Source organism: Rhineura floridana, chromosome 16 (assembly GCF_030035675.1).
Source record: "Rhineura floridana isolate rRhiFlo1 chromosome 16, rRhiFlo1.hap2, whole genome shotgun sequence".
Taxonomy (NCBI): Eukaryota; Metazoa; Chordata; class Lepidosauria; order Squamata; family Rhineuridae; genus Rhineura; species Rhineura floridana.
In genome coordinates this window covers 14,269,247-14,286,461 of record NC_084495.1, presented here as the reverse complement: position 1 = coordinate 14,286,461, position 17,215 = coordinate 14,269,247, and the positions used below count along the sequence as shown (strand labels likewise).

The 17,215-nt window shown below is 42.4% G+C and overlaps 1 protein-coding gene across 3 annotated transcripts in view; it reads right to left on the bottom strand.

Moving 5' to 3' along the window:
• TENM1 (teneurin transmembrane protein 1) overlaps positions 1-17,215 on the bottom strand; it is an 897,331-nt gene that overhangs the window by 846,493 nt on the left and 33,623 nt on the right. For all 3 annotated transcript variants that reach the window (XM_061598133.1, XM_061598132.1, XM_061598131.1), the window contains one exon: positions 12,643-12,750. The gene's annotated coding sequence lies outside the window, so the exon portion shown is untranslated. The remainder of the gene's footprint in view (positions 1-12,642; positions 12,751-17,215) is intronic.

The following is a 17,215-nucleotide window of genomic DNA, read 5'->3' as shown; positions in this document are numbered from 1 at the left end:
GTATCTATGGTGTAGGAAGAAATGTGCTTGAAAATACCCAAACACTCAGAGTCAGAAAACACTTATACAAGGGAGGTAGAATGTTGCTCTTTGTTGACCTGTCCCTGTCCATTTTTCTATGAAAAAACAGTGGGGTGTTTTTACGACCCATCTGCTAACATTGCCTGGAGTTGTAAATACACTCCAATGCATTTCTAGGATCTTTATGTCCCAGGTGTGGGGTTTTTTTGGTGTTGTTTCCAGAAGGAGAACGGTAGGTGGCAAGTGGCTGAAATTTGGGGACATTGTACTGGTAACAATTTGTGACAATGTCCTTGAATTACTACCCTGTAAGTCTACTTACATGTAAACTGTACAATGCAAATTTGTTGATAGATTCAGTCATGTAAACTGTACAATGCAAACTAACAGAGTAGGTTTTTGCCCCACAGAATGTATACAAGGCAGCTTGAGGCCCCTTTCTGTATTCTTGATTGTTCATTTAGATATCCAGCATCAGAGGCTGCTCTGAATATGCCCAGGGTTTGGTATATTATTTTACTATGGGCAGCTTTAGAGGAAAAAAATAATCTGGCACATAAAACATTTATTTTTAACTTCTTGCAGACTAAGCCTAAAGCTGAGTTTCTGGTAGCTAAAGAATTAATGCAAGAGCCTTGGCATACAAATCACATTATTTTGCAGTTTTTTTCATTAGGGTGCTGAGAATCCAACCTCATGATGTCTACATTCTGAAATTCAAGATGGCTTTAAAATATTAAGAACAGCATTGGTCACGTGGCATAAATGCTGTTGAGAATCTGCACTGTTATTTGTGCATTTGTGTGTGTGTGTGTGTGTGTTATTACAGAGAAAAGTGACTGAATCTATCAACAAATTAAAACATGGGTGTCTCAAAAGAGAATAGCAGGTCTGTCAAGGAACCGATTGCTATGCAAACCAAGCACAGAAAATAAGGGCAAACACTAAGCTGTCTTCCCTGGACAGCAAAACAAAATTGTATATTGCTAGTTTTGGCATTTTGATGGAGATGTAAATTATTAATACTCCTTTATACAGATAAATATAACAACTTTTTTTTTCTTTTATAAAGGTACCATTTCAGTATCCCTCAACATGCTGGCCATGATACAGCAATTTGTATGTGAGCATGACAGGGACTTTTCATACATAGCTGGCTTTTGCACATGGGGAGGAATCTGAGGAATGGAGGAGGCATCCACAGAACTCAGACTGTAGAGTGGACTCACCTGATCTGGATGGATCATGACCCATATGGGATCATGAGTCTCCTTTAGAATAGGAATGCTGGAGAAATTCAATTCAGTTTACATTTAAAGATGAATGTACCTAATTTGCATTCAGAAACAGTATGCTAACCACAGCACAATCATCCTTAGAAATTTGCATGTGTTTATATTTTGCAACAAAGCTTTCCAGCCAAATAATGGGTACAAAAATGCCTATACTAGGGTTCAGTACACATAAAAACACATATATCAGTGAAAACATACAAAAATACGTGATATTGTGGGAAATCACCTTGCAGGATTATGTATATTAGTCAAAACTGCATGCAGAACCATGTATATTAAGATAAATGTGCACTAAAATGTTGATAAACTTTCATGGTTTGTTTGTTTTTTAAACTGCAAACTGATGTGGGCATATAGAAAACAAATTAAGGTTGAAAAATGAGAAATTGAGACAAAGTGAAACTGACAGATTCACCCATCCCTACATTACAATCTGTATTACAGTAGTAGTATACTATACTACCACTATACATTACTATCTGGAGTTCTGCACATCCCATTACTGGTCCAAGGGCTCCAGTGCTACCTGTCTCTAACCATTTCATCAGTCCCCCCCAGCCCCTTTTACAAAGCTTCAGAAGACTTCTTCTAACCTGGAGCAGCTAGCAAGACAGGTCTTCTTGCCACTGTGCATTTTCAGTAGCATAGACAAAGTCCCCTTAGGAGTGATGGGACTTGATGGCATTTCATCATTCTCAGAGGAAATTGTACAGCCAAATGCATGACTGGAAGACTTCCAGAGCTTTTTGAGATTAAAAAAAACTTGTAAAACAGACAGAGCCAGGACTGGAACCCTTGGACTGCCTTATTCAAGTACTTTTATTTTTATTTTATTTGTACGCTTGTATTTCCTTGTGGATTTTAAGGGATTTCCCCTTTAAAATCCATGCAGAAATGGGGACAGACCTAGTCCAATCCCCATGCAGAACTGGGATGGACCAAACCATAATGGGTCTATCCATCACTACTCAATATTGTTGTTTACCACCCAAAAGGACAAAGATCCAAAGGTCTACAGCAGGTGTTGGAACCTTTGGCCCTCCCGGTGTTGCTGAGCTACTACTCCCATCAGCCCCAGCAAGCATGGCCAATGGCTCGGGATTAGGGCAATGTCTGGAGGACCAAAGGTTCCCCATACCTGAGCTAGAGAAGTGATGGCCTTTCCCTCAGTGGAGGTCATCAAGCAGAGCTTGGGCTTTATGCCCCCTATAACTCTGTGATCTGGTTCACCCAATGCACCTTGGTGAGGGACAAAATTATTTTTTATTGTTTATTACATTTATATCCCACCATTCCTCCAAGGAGCTCAAGGTGGCATGCAAACATGGTTCGCCTCCCCCCAATTTTATCCTCACAACAGCCCTGTGAGGGAGGTTAGGTTGAGACACAATGACCGGCCCAATATCACCCAGTGAGCATCATGGCTGAGTGGGGATTTGCACCCTATGTGCAGTGTGGTGTAGTGGTTAAGGTGTTGGACTAGGACCTGGGAGACCAGGGATCAAACTCTACTTCCCTGTACAAATCTAAAGTGGATCTTTGCAAAGAGAGCAAGTGTGGTACAGTGCTTAGAATGTCGGACTGGGACCTGGAGAGATAAGGGACTGCCTTCAAGTTGATTCCGACTTATGGCGACCCTACGAATATGGTTTTCATTGTAAGTGGTATTCAGTGGTGGTTTACCCTTGCCTTCCTCTGAGGCTGAGAGGCAGTGACTGGCCCAAGGTTACCCAGTGAGTTTCATGGCTGTGTGGGGATTCGAACTCTGGTCTCCCAGGTCATAGTCCAACACTGAGCCGGGGAAGGGGCAGGGAGGGGAGGGGGAGGGGGAGATTGGGTAGGTGCCCACTGGGCAGGGGGAAGCCCCTTTCCTTTTCAAAAGGAAAACATTGTGAGCATGATCATTGCTTTTCTGTGTTTTCCCCACCTTTTTATTCTACAACAGGCACATGTAGCCTCCCACCCAAATTTATACTAAAGCTGTCCCTGGCCACATCCACACCAGACCTTTATTTCACTTTGGACAGTCATGGCTTCTCTCAAAGAATCCTGGGAAGTGTAGTTAGTGAAGGGTGCGGAGGGTTGCTAGGAGATGCCCTGTTCCCCTCACAGACCTTCAATCAGAGTGGCTGACTGTTAAACCAGTCTGGCCATTGGAGCCCTGTCATTGGAATAGGATTCTCCTCTCAGCACCCTTCGCAAACTATACTTCCCAGGATTTTTGGGGGGAAGCCATGACTGTCTCAAGTGAAATCAAAGTCTGATGTGGGTGTGGCCCCAATAAGCCAAGCAAAGCAGCTGTGAATCTGGCTTTTAGAACACTGACAGCTGGTTCTTACTGAGCATGCCCATTCAGTTCAATGGAAAATTCCTTAAATTAATTAAAAATCAGCCAGGGATTTTTTAAACCTTTAAACTTCAGAAGATGAAGGTCTCAGTATGGGGCAAGGTCACTGACAGGATTACAGGTACTCTGTGAACATGGCTGATTTTTAATGAATTTCAACAGATTATGAGAACTCTGACAGAAAAAAGTCCAAAAGGGATCTGGGTTTTTATCCCTCTCTTTTTAGACTTTGAACTCTCGACACCCTCTGACTGTTTTGTGTATTGCCATGAAAATTTAGAGGGTTATTAAGCAAACGTTTCTGAGTTTAGGACTCTAAGTTTTGTAAGGCTTTGTTTTGAAATGAGCTTATGGGAAGCATCAGAATGGCATGGGGGTATTTTCAATTTAACATTGCAGCATGTGAAAAATCCACACTGGCAATAATATATAGCCACTCTCGTGGCTGTATAATTTGCTTCCAATTATGCTAAAGTCACTTAGTGGTATACTTGTTCTGCTGCAAAGAGATCGTTGCTATGCAAGAGAATGCATAAACAAGTTGCTGGTAACTTTCTTGCACAATAGATTGCCCCATCTGTTGCACGAGTTTTTGCTGGCACAGCTGTTGCATTGGATTCCTCAGTTGTGTGTGTATGTTAAAATGTTGTATGCATTTACATTATGTTATATATGGTGCTTTAGTATATTATAATGAATAAGGTAAGTGGAGAGTGTTGGCAGAGGGAATGAGTGAGAAAAAATGTTGGGGTAGGCTGGCTTGTGACTGGCTGAGTGAATAGGAGCTGAGAGTTTTGTATTCAAGCGTTTTGACAGTTGAGTTAGTCAGGGAAGAGTTTGTGAAGAGTTAGGGTTTAATATAGATAGGGCTGGATTTTTGAAGAAAGAAAATGGGAAGAGTGGTTGTAGTGTGGGTAGTTAGGCAGATTGTTATTGTTGCTAACTGAGCAATTTAATAAATGTACTTCATTCAGAAGTAAAGAACATTTATTTGTAACCACACGCTTAAGAACCTGAACACAAAGTATTCTTGTGGCCAGCTACTATAATACATATAAGGATTGATATAAATATAAACAAGGGTTGTTGTGGAACAGTATCAAATGGTGGCAACAAAATTACCCCAGAGTTATAGTAGCAGGGTAAGGATGCAAACCCATAGCTGTGACCTTAAGAAAAAATACGAAGAGGCACAATGGGGTGAGGCTTGCCTGTAAACCTAGTGGATACAGCAAGGGCTGAGGAAATAAAGCAACATCACTATATAAAAGTTTATTTGGGGAGAAATAAATAACCTGCCCCTCACCTGCTACTACAGACAAGGAGGAGGTGGTGGTGGTGGGTCAATGGGGAGGCACATTACACCACATTAAGACTCGCCCATCCACTATTACAAGAGTCCTTGTGCTACCTACCAGAGAATGTTGGATACAACCTAATAATTATCATCATCATCATTTACTGCTACCACTACCACCACCATCACCACTTTATTTATATGTTGCCTTAGTCCTGTTAGATCTCAAGGTGATTTACATAGTAAACAAACATATTCAAAAACTTACTACAATAACAACTGAAAGCAATCACACTAAATGTTTCCCCAAGGATACATTTCCTGTCCTAAAATTATAACCTATGATCACTATAAAAAAGCAAGCCGCTAAAAACTGTCCCCTGAGCTAGTATGACAGAGGCAGATATCAACATTCAAATGCTTGGGTGTATTAAAGAAAAGCCTCTGTCTGGTGCCAAAAAGATGTTCGCTTTGGGGCAAGCGGGGCTTCCAATGTTGGGGCCCACCTCAGAAAAGGCTGTTTCTCACTGGCCACCACACCTCCCTTGGAGGGAGTTCTCAGAGATGCAACTGGAGAAGAAACTGTCTAACAGAGATCAATTCAGCTGAATCAATCATATTCCAAAAAGCAATAGACCACTTTTGCACAGAGCAGGCATGTTATCAGGTCTGGAGCCACCAAAGCATGTGATTCTTTCAAGGGACTTAAATACATATGGACATCTGACTGATGGAGGTCTTCTGATAAAATGAATCTTAGGCATCATGGTTTGAACCCAACTAAGTCTTTGTGAGCAAAATTGCTTCCACTGGCACAAAAGAACTTCCTCTCCTCTTCCTGTGCCCCCCAACACCATCCCCAAATCCATGCCAGAGGGTTGAGAGAACCTCCAGAGCAGATTGGGGGTGTGTGGGGTACACAGAGAGAGGAGAGATAGGGGAAGTTCTGTTGCATGAGCAGGAACTGTTCCACTTGCACAATGACTTAGCTGGATACAATTCCATCATTGGTTTTCAGGTTTCATTGTTCACCATTATATCTGTGGTCATTTTTACTGCACTAACTTCAATGACTCAAATATTAAACCTTTATATTTATGTGACTTAAAGATCAAACAAACAAAAAGCAACTCATAATATTTTAGCTGCAAAATTCTTCATGGCAAGGGAAATTATTCTGCTGACACCTACAGCATTCTATATGATCCTGGCTCAGATTAATCACAATATCAGAGTCTAGTGCTAATCTTTACAAAGTAGTTATTTCCCCCCAAAACATGATTGGATAGACAATTTGCTGATCAGCTGCAACACACCACTCCCCACAGAGGCTTTCTTGAAATGAGAAAAGGTTTAAAGAACTGCTTCATATAATTAAATAAAAAGACACCAATTACTTTGCCCTTTGCAACAAAAGGTAAAGGTGTCCCCGCACTTGTAGTGCAAGTCGTTTCCGATTCTTAGGGTGACATCTTGCGACGTTTACTAGGCAGACCGTATATATGGGGTGGGATTGCCAGTTCCTTCCCCGGCCTTTCTTTACCCCCCAGCATATGCCGGGTACTCATTTTACCGACCACGGATGGATGGAAGGCTGAGTGGACCTCGACCCCTTTTACCGGAGATTCGACTTCCTCCTTCCATTGGAATCGAACTCCGGCTGTGAGCAGAGCTTCGGCTGTGTTACTGCTGCTTACCTCTCTGCGCCACAAAGGTAGGGATAATTTCCATTCAAACAGAGCCCAGTAAGGAGGGCCCATGTTCAAATTTTTAATTAAAATTTAAATTAATGTGACTTGATAGGATTTCAAAGTACAACTTGATCTTTCTGACATTTAAGAACTTTTAAAAAGCATATTTCATATAATTGCATTTCAAAGCTTTTCCTTCAATTGATCCATATCTACACTTTTAAATATATCTTTGACTTTTTCAAAAAACCCTTCCAACCTTCAAAAGAAGTGGGTTACTATAATCTTCTGTTATTACGACAAACCTCTGCTATTGTTGCTACTTCAAGCCAGGGTTACTCTAGAAACCCTTATATTCTTTAGGGAATCTTTACAGAATTCATTCCTTTGTTGCAAAGGAAAGCCAGAAGGACAGATGAAGATCAGATCCACAATATACATTTAAAGCACAATTAATGCACATTCAAAATACATGGCTCCCCCCCCCCCAATAATCCTGGGGACTATAGCTTGTTAAGGATGCTGGGAATAGTAGTTCTGTGAGTGACAAGCGACAGTTCCCATGATTCTTTGTGGGTGTGACCCAAGCACAGGACCAAGTGCCACCAACTGCCTTGTGGTCAGGAGAGTGAGGAAAGGCAGACATAACAGTCACCATTGCTTGTCCAGTTGGATTGCTCTCTCCACCATGGGGCCAACTATCACCATTTGCTCTGTTGGAAGGAAAGGAGAGTAAGAAGGACAGGCAAAGAAGGTATTGCCACCCTGGGCTTCTGCTGGGAGGAAGGGTAGGATATAAATCAAATAAATAACCAGGTGCCTGCTCCTATTGCAGTGGATTCCCACTGCAGCTTACCCAGTGGGAAGGATCCTGATGACTTCCTATGTGTTTGATAGAACTTATTATGTGTCCGCAAATGTGCTTATGTACTTATAAGCCACCTCGGAGGGATTTGTATTCTGTAAAGCAATCAGTCAAATAGAGAATTTTGCTTCTGACTGTCTACAGCACTGTTGGGGATCCTCTGGCCCACAGTTCTGATTAGGCTTGGCAGAAATCCTAATTTGGCTTGCGAGGTCTTTTTCCCCAAACCATGCCCACCTGCAAAGGAAAAATTGGAAACTTTAAATTAGCTCCTATTGTTCCTTTCCAAGCTGGGCTTGTATTCAGTACCTTTTAAATTGGAAACCAAGTGCAAGCCCCACTGGAACTGGTTCAACTCAGGAGCGCCTGGTCAGAGTTCCTCAGTGCAGCTGATCCCAGCAGGATTTGCAAGGACTGTTGATGTGGGGCCAAGTGAATGCCCCTTGGCATGAAGTGAAACAGGCACCCCCACCGAGAAGGCCCCATCCTAAAATCCTCATAGATCATCCCATGCCAGAGCCTTATCACTGACTTTCAGTGCTCAGAAATATACATATAGGTGAAGAAGAAATTCTCTCTCTCTCTCTCACTCACTCACACACACACACACACACACACACACACACACCAGTCCTTCCCTATGAATATCATATAGCAATTTGTGTAGGTTAAGGTTGTACACAGGGGCTGGTAAGTGCATGCAGGATTTACTGCTGTGGATATGGGTTGGGGACAGTATTGCTCTTTCATAACTTCACATCAATACTCCAAGGTTCTATCTCCAGTCATGACCCCCATCTCTGCCTCTGATCAGCCCACCAGAAACTAACCCAGGTGTGCAACAAGTAATGAAAAAGAAGGTACTACACAACACTTGCAGAAACAACAGCTCCTGGTGGCTCAGACAAATGAGGCACTGGTGCTACATGTTAGGGGCCAACACACACAATGAAAAGAAGTGACTTGCCAATTGGACTTAGGCAAAATGCCTTCCTGCCCCAGCTATAACGATCAGTTGGGCTACAACTCCCATCATCTCTGACCACTGGCCATGCTAGCTGGGGCTGATGGGAGTTGTAGTCCAGCATCTGGAGAGCAGCACATTAACTCATAGACAACCAAACAGACCACCAAAATGAAGCACATCAATCTGCACATTCTTCTCAGAAACTTACACCCACCTCACCTGGCATTCTGTATTAGAACTTATAGTCCCTGATATCATAAAGGGAGGGAGGAGTAACCTTTGCTTAATATTTGTCAAAAGAAATGATACAAACGCAGCCACTACTGCAACCTATTTAAGCATCAACAACTCTACAGAAGATATCAAATAATTAGCGTTAACACATTCACTATTCATAAGGATTATGCAACTTCTATACCAGAAAACCTTACTTATGAACGGTTTAAATCTATGAAACAGTTACCAAGTGATCCATCTTTTCTTTTCTTTTTATGTGCTTCATTTTCTTCTGAGAGTTTTGAGCAGCACAGTGCAACAGACATGTAGTAACGATGATAAAAACAAAACCAAGTAAACAACATCCAAACAACACTGGGTCCATTCCATTGTTGCCATTTATACTAAAACATAAAACAGAGAAAAGAAGAAAAAGGGTTCAGAAGGAAGGTGCTATTCTGGCCTGAGTTTGCAAATATATGGAGTCTCTCTAAATGCTTGTCTGGTTGGCTGCTGGTCTCACATTAACAAATAAAATAGAGGGGAACCCAATTTATTTATTTATTTATTTTATCTATTTTCATTTCTAGACCGCCCATAGCTAATAGCTCTCTGGGCGGTGTACAAAACAAGATTAAAATACAATATAGAATAAAATCAGTAACAGAAAGGAACACATTAAACTAAAACATTAAACATAAAACATTGAACATTAAAATTCTGGCTAATGCATCTGGCTTGGCAAGGCCTTTAGTCTAATAGTGCAAGTTGGTTTATCAGATAATACTATATCCCAGACTAATCTTAATCTGTACCAACCATGCATTGTGAAGTCCAGAGCTTGGAAAAGTTACTTTTTTGAACTACAACTCCCATTAGCCCCAGCCAGCATGGTTGGGCTGATTGGAGTTGTAGTTCAAAAAAGTAACTTTTCCAAGCTCTGGTGAAGTCTGAATATGTTTTCCATCCCCCCTCCCACTATCATATGATTAACAACTAACAAGAAAATTAGAAGAGCTTGGGACTAGTGGATATTTATTTATTTATTTATTTATATCCCACCCTTCCTCCGATAAGGAGCCTACAGCAACAAACAAAACCACTAAACGCACTCTAAAACATCTCAGAAACAAAAGGCCTTAAAGCATATTAAAACAAAGTATCTTTCAAAACATCTTTTAAAAAACCTTTAAAAACATCTAAAAAAAAGTAATTCCAACACAAGACGCAGACAGGGATAAGGTCTCTACTTAAAAGGCTTGTTGTAATAGGAAGATTTCCAGTAGGTGCCAAAAAGATAACAGAGATGGTGCCTGTCTAATATTGAAAGGAAGGGGATTCCAAAAGGTAGTAGGTGCCACTACACTAAAAGTCTGCTTCCTATGTTGTGCAGAACGGACCTCCTGATAAGATGGTATCTGCAAGAGGCCCTCACCTGCAGACAGAGCTTGGAAAAGTTACTTTTTTGAACTACAACTCCCATCAGCCCAATCCAGTGGCCATGCACGTTGGGGCTGATGGGAGTTGTAGTTCAAAAAAGTAACTTTTCCAAGCTCTGCCTGCAGAGCATAGTGGTCGATCGGGTATATAAGGGACAGGAAGAATTTCAAAACAATCTCAGCTGCAGTCAGGGAAGGTTCTCTTAAAATAATTCATTGCTGGCACCTTACATCACTAAAGTTAAGCATGATGTCCCCCAAGTGCTGAAGGCATTGCAAGGAGCATGACATCTATATGGACATGTGGTGACATTGTTCCCATACTGAGCACTTTGAGGATATGGCCTTCAGTAATTTGTCATTAATAAACAAACAGTTCCTGATTCATCTTTTCTTAACAAGATTAATCATTTGCTTTATGAAAAGTAACCTGCTGTTATCTGCAAGAAAACCACAATATTTTTCCTTAATCTTCACCTGCCCTTCTCCTAATGTTCTAAAGAAAGAAAAATTGTATGTTCTCTTTAAAAACACACACACACCACAATCTAACATTTGCTTACGCCCCGATTTCATCGCATATGACATTGCAGACTCAAAACATAAGGGAGATTACAGAACATTTAGCTCAATTTGCCTCTCACAGAATTAACTGTGCTGAAGTCAGGTTCTTGAATCCAGAATACCACTACCACCAGCATCTCAATTTTCTGCATAATTGTGCCCCAAGCAGCTCACAAGTCACAACACAGGAACAGCATACAGCAGCCAAAAATACATATCGATGTATCATTACAAGAAACAGTCAAAAATTCATTTCAAAGTATAACAATCTAATTAAATAACTCATTTTGATAATACCAACATCATAACATTTAAAATCATTATAGAATAGGCAGTATCAATACTCAACACACACACATATCAATATTAATTATCAATTGTAAAGTTGAAGAAGTTTAAAATGACAGTACCACACATATACAATGCAAATACACAGTGCAAAACTAAGGCTGATCCCCAGATGAAAAAAAAAAAGCAATAAGACAAACCTGGATCAGACTACTAAAGCAAAAATTATTGCATAAAAGCAAAAAAAAAAATTTCTCCATTAAAAACACAGTAACGAAAAAGCCTGCAAAATGAGATTGTCTTCATTGTCATTTAAGGCTGGAAGTGATGGGTCCAGGCCAGAGCTTGGAAAAGTTACTTTTTTGAACTACAACTCCCATCAGCCCAATCCAGTGGCCATGCTGGCTCGGGCTGATGGGAGTTGTAGTTCAAAAAAAGTAACTTTTCCAAGCTCTGGTCCAGGCATACTTCCCTTGGAAGGTCATTCCAAATTCTGGGTGTCACAACTGTAAAGCCTCTCTTGGGTACCATTGACAGCGACGAGACCCAAAGGAAAGCAGAGTTCTTGGGCAGGCTTATACTGGGGGTGGAACAGGTGTGGGTTTTTTTTTAAAAAAAATATGTATTCCGGTCCAGAGGCATAGCCAATTGAGCTCTGAAGCAGAACCTTACACTGAGCTGAGAAGCAAAATGGCAAGCACTGAACTGCTAAAGGGTTGATGTAGTACAGTGATGGGGAACCTGTGTCCCTCCAGATGTTGCTAGACTCCAACTCCCATCAGCCTTAGCCAGCTTTGTAAATGGCCAGGGCTGATGAGAATTATAGTCCAACCAGACCTGGAGGACTAAAGATTCCCCAACTCTGGTGCAATATGATCCAATTTAGTGACTCTAATCAAAATCCTGACAATGCATTCTGAACCAATTGAAGCTTCTGGATTGTCAGCATGGGCATTTAGGTGATCCCACACCTTCTCCCATCAAGTCAGCCTTCTATAGTGACTGAGGCTAACCAGCAAAATATCTCCCCAAAGGGCTTCACAAGTAGGAGCAAAAGAAAGTGCTTCTGAAGTTCTGCAATGTTGTCTCACCATTAAGCTAACCCAGTCCATCCAAGGAGGCAGAGCTGTCATGAGATGAACTGCAACTATAGCTTTCCGCAGCTCATAACCTTGAGATGTAGCAGCCAAAATATGCAACACTTTTTAATGGATTAACCCACAAAGCCATATTGAAAAACCAGCAGACAGTGCCTATTCCACCACACACACACACACTTAACAGCTTCTTAAAAGCTCTTTTTAAACCTTAATATCAGTAGAAACATGCTCAAGAACCTCCACAAAACATCTACCTTGAAAAACAAATGATTCACTTAGCATTCTGGATTCACCTCACACAGAATCAGCCTGTTTGTTCTACCCTCTGGCTTCTTCCAAATTCTACATACAAACAAAAACCAGTGGAAGTTTGCATCACTGTGGCAGACTCCAGTTTCTAAGAATTAGGATGCATCACATGAATACATTTAACACCCAACAAATAATGTCTGAATGTCACTGATTTTGAATTCTTTATTATTATTTTCCAAAGCTACTTCCAGCTCTTTTGACAGATGTGTTATGCTGCATTTCATTACTTTCTGTCCTTACCTTGTTCTTCTTTTGTTTCAGATAAATGATGATGCTTTCAGGAAAGATTAAGCACTGGCAGGCAATAAAGCAATGGTCCAAACACAGTTTTAATTGGAACTTCAGATCCTGTAGGAAAAACAGAAATTAAATCATTAATAATGCGATTTTTACCAGCTGACACAATGCTTCCACAGATCTGGGATTTCAAGCAAGTTCTCTCCCCTCCCCCCGGTCTCAAAAATTGGTTACCAGTATGTGCTCAACAGTGTACAATTTCACTAAAATCCACATTGAGAAGTTGTGTCTATTGCTTTGGAAACCACAGTACTGCAAGGAGATCAACGGAGGCCATATCATTAGAAACTATCACACCACATGCACCAGAAGGATTCCGTTCCTACTGCACAACCTCAGGAAAGATATGATCAGTGTTTGTCTAAAAAGGGGCTGCCTTGTATGTGGGTAGGTTTTGCAACATGGAAACTGGAACTGTTATTGACAGGGTTCCCCTCCCCATGTTGGAAATCCTGCACACGAGTAGGGCAGCCCTCTTCAGACTAATATTAATCATGCATTAGCTGGGCAGTGTGCCTGCCATATGCGGTATCACTGTGGAGATGGGACTCAGCCTGCACATGCATGTTAAGACTGCATGTCTAATGTGTACGAATTTGGTGTCATGTTCCACTGTGGGTCAACTAGCAAAAACAACAGTTTGTGCCAAGGCAGCTGGAGGAAAACTCTCCTCTCCACACTTATCTGATTTGCCTGCATTCTGCAACGGAGATACACATTAAATATCTGACAGCAGATTTCAGATGGTGCAGTCAAACACCGCATCCTATTCCCCTGCTGGGATAAACTAAGCGCTCTCATTGAGTGCTTACCACTCTTAGAGTGGTACAACAATGGAACCAATTACCTAGGGAGGTGATGGGCTCTCCAACACTGGAGGCATTCAAGAGGCAGCTGGACAGCAACCTATTTGGGATGCTTTAATTTGGATTCCTTCATTGAGCAGGGGGTTGCACTCGATGGCCTTGTAGGCCCCTTCCAACTTTATGATTCATTACTGTGGTTTAAGAAAGAATAGGCTGTGAAAATATAGGTTGGTGTCCTCCCTCTCTCCCACTCCCCCCGCCCCACACACTCCCGATCCAGGAGAAATTTAAGCAGTCTCTTGAGGGAGGAATTTCACTGCCTGCTGCTTTATGGAGTTCTTTCATAGTTGCTACATGTGTACACTGGCACTAATTACAGAGTGATCAATTCCACTAACAGCTTTTGATCCATAGCCACTCCTCAGTGAATGGTGAGCTGAGAACCAGTATTGGACAACACTTTTGTGTCAGTCACCTTGATTGAAATGTAAAGATTGTTTTGAAAGGAATTGAAAGAGAAATCGTATCACCTGTTGCACATAGATTGAACAGGGGAAAATGTTAAATGGCTATTTGTCAGGGCGACTACCACTCTCTGTAGCATTAGGCAACAATGAGGTATGTTTCCAACGTTACTGTTAAAGAGAGCACAAACTATGCCTTAAAGAAGTATCCATGGGTGACTATAAAAAATAGCTTCTGGAGATCTCCAGAATATGCATCTTTACAGAAGAAACTCATCATGCTTTGAAGTTGTTCCGGCTCACATTCTGAGGCACAGCTGTTAAAGTATGTATAACGTAATACAGTGTTTGCCCAAACATTGCTTTCGTCATGTTTTGGAACAAGCTCCAAGATCACACTGGATCTTCTCCCTTATTTACAATGTTTTAGACATTTATTAAATGTGAATAAATAGTTGGTAGGTCAGCTAATATTATTAATGGGATTATAATGGGTGGGTGGCTATACCATGGAGCTCTTGCTTCTCAAGTCCTCTCTCATAATGCCCCTAGGAAATGTTCACTAAATATAGGAACATAGGAAGTTTATACTATTTCACACATGTGCAATGAGTGAGGGCACATTACACACTTAAATCATTGAGCAATAATAATACATGGGAGGAAAGGCCGTAGCTCAATGGTAGAGCATGTACTTTGCATGCAAAAAGTCCCAGGTTCAATCACCAGCATCGCCGGGTAGAGCTGAGAATGTACCCAGTCTGGAATCCTGGAGAGCTGCCGCCGGTCAGTGTAGACAATAGTGAGCTGGATGGACCACTGGTCTGACTCAGTACTTAGCATATGACGGATTGTATGTATCAGCCCCTTCGGGAAGCCCCTGCTGGCATCTTGGTTGATGGTAGGTATGCTTGTGAAAGCACATACGACATTCACCCTAATGGGAGAGGTAGGTGGGGCATGTGTGCAGGAGGGCTTATTGAAGCCCACACTGCCTGTATGGGGGTGTGTGTGCTTGGGAGCTCCCTCTACGCAATCCACAGCAGCATCAGGTTGCAGGACCTGCCACTGCTGCAGATCATGAAATGGGATCACCACCTTCCTACCCTAATGAGGGTCCCTCGGCCAGGGCCCAACCTGCCCACCCTTTGGAGCCAGGCCTGACTGCAGAGGCCTCAGTGCAACAATCCACAACATCCTCACCAGGAAATGATCTATACATGAGAAGGACAGCACCACATCTTTTCCTCCACTCCTTTTTCCTAGCTTAATGCAGAAAAACAAACCTACTGCATGACCTGCATATCTGTTTGGATCTGAAACACACCAAGATCACCCTGGGAGTTCCATGACATCTATAAAACCCTGAGCTGTACCCAGATGTCTCATTATAGATGTTGAAATAACCCTGCACTGTGAGTATGGAGACCTTCAAATCCAAGCCCACGTCCATTAGCTCAACTGGGTATTGTTGCTTTTGGGTACCAAACTGTTAATACACAAACAAAAGTTCTAGTATTTGCCTTGTATCTCACAACACTAGACACAGTTGATCAAGGATGGCTCTTCCATAAGCCAAGGCAAGTCTCCTTGTTCAGGTGCCCTTATTTTCCAGATCAGAAATCTGGACATATAGCTTCAGCAATGAAGCAGGTCAGGGTAGGGACTTAAAGGGGGGGGGGAAGGCTCCACCCTTTCCTGGTTCTTAGTCAGGCCCTTGTCCAAACAGATGTTTCCATGTGTTTGCTCCTCCTCTCTAACAGTATCAGAAGTAGTTAGCTAGGCATTTCAATAGTGGCTCCCTGCCTCCTCTGCTTTTGCAACCTTGGAGGAGATAAGGGGTGGTGGGAACTGGCCAAGAACCCAGATAGCCAGTGTGGGTATGTTCAGTCCTGGGGCAGGAATTCCTGGATGTAATTTCTCCTCAAGATCATTTGAAGTGTAATCTGGTGGAGGGTATGTCTCCCCTTGCTCCTCATCTGAAAAGGCCTTGGGTGTGAGGTCTGAGCAGGGCTGAACCCTGACATCAGGAGACATGGTAGATCATGCCCCACACATCCACAGCTGCACAACCACTAGGCCTTTCTACCTTCAACCAGTGATACTCTCCATCTCCAAATGAGAAGGCTGGGGTCTAAGTGGCTTGCTGGATGAGCAGCAGCCTCCAGCAGCTGCTGCCTAGGATTGCCACCACTGCTTTGCTCCAATGGCAAAAATGAAATGCAATAAAATAAAATGTTTAGTGTTCAGCTTGAAGCAATATTTCACACAGCAGCAAAGTGGCCAGTGGTGCTCCAACAGGGCTCTCTGGAGCTACTTAGCCCATGTACCACAGTAACTGACTCTAAGGAAGGACCCAATGTCACATGATATGCTCCTTCCTCAGAGTGAGGCACTGTGGAACAAGGCGGGCCCATTGGTGGTAAACCATAAGTTAAAGGAAGGAACAGCAGCAGTAGGGCAGTGCACCATGGAGTGGGGAGGCAGGGGTGACAGAGTTGCCACTACCATCATGGGTGACATCTACTACCCTATCTCAGGCAGGATCCACTATCTTGGGCCCTGCAGCTTTTTGAAAGTAACTTATGGCCTTATAGAAAGTAATGGGTGCCCTGATAGACACTTAAAGCCCTCTCATCTTTGTCACTGGCCCTAGGCTGGCATTACGTAGAGTACATGACTGCCATCATCTGAGTCAAGACAGGCCATCTCACTTTACACAGCAAATATAAGTAAAGCACGCGGGTCCGGCAGCTCTGTCCACAATCAGAAAGTAAGTGAGAGTTGTTCTAGGACCAACTCAAGTCTGAAGGACCTAGAGATAGCAAGAGTAGTAACGGCAGGTCTTGAACAGTTTCATCTAATTATGTCTATGCTTCAGCCCTCCTCCTGCTCTTCACAGCTCTATCTCATTTTTTAGTGGAAGGGCCACATTTCCTTCTGGGCAACTTTCCGAGAGCCACAGACCAGCAGCGGGTGGTGGCCGCAGGCAAAAGTGGGAAGAGCCATCAACAGGCTAGTTTCTAATGCACACACCCCTCTATCCTCCATCCAGACAAGCAAGAAGCATCATCAGAATCCAAGGACATGTTCGACTTCCGGGAAGGGTGACTTAGCCTGTGCCTGCTTTTGAGACGGGCTCCTGCCTCAAAAGAAGCTTATTCAGATATATCAGTCAGTTTTTTCTTTTTTTTTTGACTGATTAAACTTCTCCCGGGTAGGGAGAAACGAAGAGATTAACCTCAA